This window comes from Myotis brandtii, unplaced genomic scaffold, assembly GCF_000412655.1.
Source record: "Myotis brandtii unplaced genomic scaffold, ASM41265v1 scaffold363, whole genome shotgun sequence".
Taxonomy (NCBI): domain Eukaryota; kingdom Metazoa; phylum Chordata; class Mammalia; order Chiroptera; family Vespertilionidae; genus Myotis; species Myotis brandtii.
Genome location: NW_005363938.1, coordinates 4,803,044 through 4,808,679, shown reverse-complemented (window position 1 = coordinate 4,808,679; position 5,636 = coordinate 4,803,044). Strand labels below are relative to the sequence as shown.

Sequence of the window (5,636 nt, the reverse complement as noted above, 5' to 3'; positions counted from 1 at the left end):
GGGCCCCAGACTGCAAGAGGGCACGGGCCGGGCTGAGGGCCCCCCCCGAGTGCACAAATTTTTGTGCACCGGGCCTCTAGTATAACATAAAATGCTACATGCATTTTGAGCACTCAATAAATATGCATTAAGTGACCCCAGTAAAAGTTTCTTGCTAAAACCTCAGACAACTAACACTTTCCTATTGTTGGAATAATGGTCTTTCCTCCTGCTTCCAGTGTTAAAATATGAGTTGACTATATTTAGAAATACTAAAGTACAAAGTTCACTTCCTGTTTTTCTCCCTCTGCTCTTCTAATCCACTCTTTATTGATCAGTCTATTTCATCTGCCTCTGTCATTTCACACTCTTGTTGACAAATGAATCAGAATTTTTTTTGTAATCCCTTGCTCTCGTCGCACTGATTCTGTCCTAGAATCATTTTACATATGAGGAAACTGAAGTTCAGAAAGGATAAGTAGCTTACTTAAGGTATCAATATTTGGCAAATTGTTGACCAAGTAGGAACCTAAAACTGACTCTAAAATTGTGATGACTACTCCATGGTACTTCCCAGACAGGGGGTCTGGCATGAACCAAAAGCCATGTATGCAACAAGTATGGTGCAAATTAAAGTGAATCTGACATTGTTATAAGGCTTTCATTACATATGAATTTAAAAATATACCTAACTTTTGTTTTTAATTCAGAATGACATCTTATAAAAAGATTTATATAAAAAGCTACAAAGATGCATTTATAAACAACATTTGTAAGAAGTAAACTATAGCTGCCTTGGAGACAGCCCCCTTTACAGAAGTTCCAGAGCCAAAGGAGGGGTGTACAATGTCTGAAAAAGGAATTCCAGGTGTCCAAGAGGCTCACATTAGTTATGCGTGAGGACAGAGATTTTAAGATATCCATGTGTGCTTGCAAACTCAGTCTCAACATCCCTGGGGACAAAAAAAGCCCCAAAGAGATTCCAGCTGCAGAGAATAATATCACAGCAAATGACTGATTGCATCTGCACGATAAAAACCTACAGGAACACACTCCTTCTCAGGAATGTTCATATATTCAACACATTGTAGACAGTGGAGGAAATGGGTTTGCTGGCTAACAACTAGCTTCTGATGCTGATGCGATATATAGACTTCAATGTGACCCACGTACATCAGGTTGGCCAGAATACACTGGGCTTCATCGATGTCCATGTTTTCCACTGAATTTCCATGAATTTCAAAGCAACTAGAAAAGCATCCAGAAATAACTGGTGTGTTTAACAAGTACACTTCCTTAAAAAGATTCCTACTGGTGATTATCTTCAGCTTTTCAAGGTTAAGGAAGATACCACAGCGGGGGAGGGGGGGTGCTCGTGCTTCATCAGAGTCTCATTCAATGGGAGATTGCCTTCACTTACAGCTTCGGTTACTTCAACAAAGTTCATGAGATGATACTTTTTCAAATGCTCAATGGTTGGCATATGACCCAATAGCATTTTTACTGGAAATAAATATATCAGAATCATCCTTTTGTTCTTCTGATTTAAATGGTGACAGTGCTCAAAGGCACAGGATAGGTACTCCTTGGTTTGCTTAAAGCCACCATGGAACATGGCCTTTCATCCAACATAGTACCTCTATGTCACCCTCTGCGCTGTGCTATAATAATCTTTCAGGTTTGAGCTGTCCATAGCTCAGATGAGCGGTTTACACAAATCGAGTTTGTTGATTTATTATTATTATTAAATCCTCACCCTAGGAGTGAGGATATTTTCCCATTGTTTTTAGAGAGAGTGGGGAGAAGGAGAGAGAAACAACAATTGAGAGAGACAGATCAACTGGTTGTCTCCCACATGCACTCCGACCGGGGGCAGGATCCAACCTGCAACCCAGGTATGTGCCCTTGACAGGAATTGAACCCACAACCCTGCAGTGCACAGGTCATTGCTCTACCCACTCAGCCTGCCAGCCAGGGCAGGTTTGTTGATCTTAAAGTAAAACCTGAATAACTGATTCACCAGAAATAGCATCCCCCACTTCCTCTATACCAGCACGAGTGTCACTGGCACAGACAGGAAAACAGCTCATCAACAATTCAGCTGCTTTTACCAACATTTCCCTGACTTTGCTTTTTCCTTTCTTTTCCAACTGCTGATCTGCATTACTGGCAAATACTTAAAGGTCAAGCGTTATTGCATACATGCCAGGCACAGCCCAGTTTTCGTTTTCTCCTTTGGTGAGGCCAACTGAAGCCGTGGATTGGCAACATGAGGATGCTTGAAAGACACCAGCTCCACACAGGACACCCAGTCTCTGGTGTCTATTGCTTCATAAACCAACTATAGGTAGTGATGTGCGCCATGACAATACCCATCGCTGGGACCAAGTGGAGCCAAAAATATATGAATTATCCTATTATGATCATCTCAGGTCTAATTAGACAGATAGGAAAAAATTCTAAATCTATGTATACATTGTGCTTTGGTTGCATAAATGAGCAGCATGCATATTTGCATATTTTCTCCAAATCCCGGAAGCTGTCATCTAGATGAGATTAAGAATATAGAACTAGCCTTGGCTGGTTTGCTCAGTGGTTAGAGCATCAGCCAGCACACTGAAGGGTCATGGGTTCAATACCCAGTTAAGGGCATGTACTGGGTTGCATGTTCGATCCCAACCCTGGTCGGGCACAAGTGAGAGGCAAACAATCAATGTGTCTCTCTCACATCAATGTTTCTCTCTTCGCCTCTCTCCCTCCCTTACACTCTCTTTAAAAAAAAAAATCAATGGAAAAAATATCCTCGGATGAGGATTAATAACAACAACTAAAAAGAATGGAGAACTATATCTGGTCCCAAGAGATAATAGATATATACAGAAGCTAGAAATTAGCATGTTCTTTATCAGTTTAATTTTACTTTAGCATAGACACTCTCACATATAAGTAAGTTCCCACTTTATGAGAAATTATGCCTCTCACACAGTTACTCAGAGCTAAAATTCTGTGATCTCTTTCAAAAGCTGGACATAAAGAGGAGAGGGAACCAAGATGGCAGTGTAGGTGAACACCGGTACTTGCTGCCTCCCACAATCGCATCAAAATTACAACTAAAATATAGAACAACCATTATTCAAAACTGCCTGAAATCTCACTGAATGGAAGTCTTACAACTAGAGAAGTAAGAAGAAGAAAGTACATTGAGACTGGTAGGAGGGCACAGAACAGGCTAGTCCAACACCTACATGTGGCATGTTTTTAATTGGGAGGGATATCTTGGCTGCAGAGGCCTCCTGTGAGAACAAAGGGCTCCCAACCCCACACCAGACCCTCAGCTCAGAGTTCAAGAGCTTGGAAGAGAAGTACCCATAACTTTGGACTGTAAAAACCAACAGGGATTGTGGCTGAGTAACACGGAGGCTGCTGGAGCCCAGGAAGTTCTTACATGTCCCGCTTCCTCTGAGCTCCAGCACTGGGCAGTGGCTTTGGGGGATCCAGGGACGTACGGGGAGGAATGGGGGTGTCTGGCATTGGGGCAGGAACTTGGGGGTGGCTTTCTCCCAGACAAGGGTGCTCGCAGGGGTCATTGTTCCTGTGCTGTGACCTTCCCCATTGCAGAGCTGACTAGTAGCCATATCTGAGTTTACACCAGCATGGCTCACATTGTTTGCTCCACCCTAGTGATTCCCTGAGACCCTGCCCCATTCAATTTGCAGCCCCACCCAAGCTGTTGGCAGTGGCTTTTCCACATGAACAGCCTGTCCTGGCTCAGGTTTCAGACTTTACTAAAATTTCTCAAACAAGCAGCAGCTAGCATCAGCATGCCCCAAACCTATCAGTAAAAGGCCCAAGACCCAGCACTAGCACCAGCCTGCCTTGCTTCACAGCTGGGCCTTGCCAGAGCACTTCCAAGCTCAATACAAGTAGCAGCCATCTGCAGATCTCTCTGTAGCTCCTGCTGGGTAGCCTCAGGCAGTGGCTGACTTTACACATCCCAGGAGTCCCCAGAGCCAGTGCACCCAGTGGACAGCTTCAGACCATATTACATACCAGATTACAACTCTACATTTCCACAAGTCACACACTCAAGGGGAGACTCAGTGAGCAACAAAGTCCCACTGAAACAAGTCCTGCTCCATAGGGGTGTCTTCTGCACAGCAACTCCTCCACTGTAGTCATAGCTGGTCCTCACAGCCAATTGACCTAGAAGTCAATCCCTTCCAGTGATGTCAACAGCAATCAGGGTTCAACTACAATAAGACTGTGCACACAGCCCACACAGGGATGCACCTAGAGTGCCCAGCTCAGGTAAGTGGGGAGGCTAAGCCACTGGGCCCTACAGGACACCTACTACACAAGACCACTCTACCAATTCCAGGAAACATAGCAGCTCTACCTAATACATAGAAACAAACACAGGGAAGCAGCCAAAATGCGGAGACAAAGAAAACATGTCACAAATGAAAGAAATGGGAGCAAGCAAACTACTGGATAGAGAGTTCAAACCCATGGTTATAAGGTCACTCAAGGATCTTAATGAGAGCTTCAAGGGACTCAAAGAGAGCTTTAAGGGACTTAGTAAGACTTTCAAGAATCTTAGTGAGAACGTCGAAGACATGAAAAAGGACCAGTCAGAAGTTAAGCCTATACTAACTGAAATAAAGAATAATTTACGGGGATTCAACAGTAGAGTAGAGGATTCTGAGAATCAAATCAATGACTTGGAATATGAAGAAGCAAAAAACACCCAATCAGAAGAGCAAAAAGAAAAAAGAATCCAAAAATATGACAATAGTGTAAAGAGCCTCTGGGACAACTTCAAGCATAACAACATTCACATTATGGGGGTGCCAGAAGAAGAGAGAGAGCAAGATATTGAAAACCTACTTAAAGAAATAATGACAGAAAACTTCCCCTAATTGGTGAAAGAAATAGACTTACAAGTTCTGGAAGCCCAGAGAGTCCCAAACAAGAACTAAAGAGGCCTAGACCAAGACACATCAAAATTAAAATGCCAAGGGCTAAAGACAAAGAGAGAATCTTAAAAGCAGTTAGTTACCTACAAAAGAGAACCCATATGACTATCAGCTGATTTCTCAACAGAAACTTTGCAGACTAGAAGGGAGTGGCAAAAAATACTCAAAGTGATGAATAGCAAGGACCTACAACCAAGATTACTCTACTCAGCAAAGCTATCATTTACAATTGAAGGTCAGATAAAGAGCTTCACAGACAAGAAAAAGCTAAAGGAGTTCATCACCACCAAACCAGTATTACATGAAATGTTGAAGAGTATTCTTTAAGAAGAGGAAGAAGAAGAAAAAAAAGATAAAAAATATGAACAATCAAATGGCAATAAATACATATCTATCAACAAATGAATCTGAAAATCGAAGTAAACAAACAAGAAACCTAATGAACAAAATAAACTGATGAATAAAATAGAATCAGAGGCATGGAAACATGGAACAGACTGACGACTCTCAGAGGGAAGTGGGATGGGTAGGAAGAGATGAACCAAAGATCTTATATGCATACTAGAAGCCCAGCGCGTGAAATCGCACGACCCTGCCCACCTACGCCGGTCTTTTGTCATTATGGCGATAGGGACACAGGCCTTTTATAATATAGACTAGAGGCCCGGTGCACAAAAATTT

The 5,636-nt window shown here is 42.6% G+C and overlaps 1 pseudogene; it reads right to left on the bottom strand.

Annotated features, from left to right (window-relative positions):
• Positions 1-1,056: 1,056 nt before the first annotated feature.
• LOC102244050 overlaps positions 1,057-5,636 on the bottom strand; it is a 5,774-nt pseudogene continuing 1,194 nt past the window's right edge.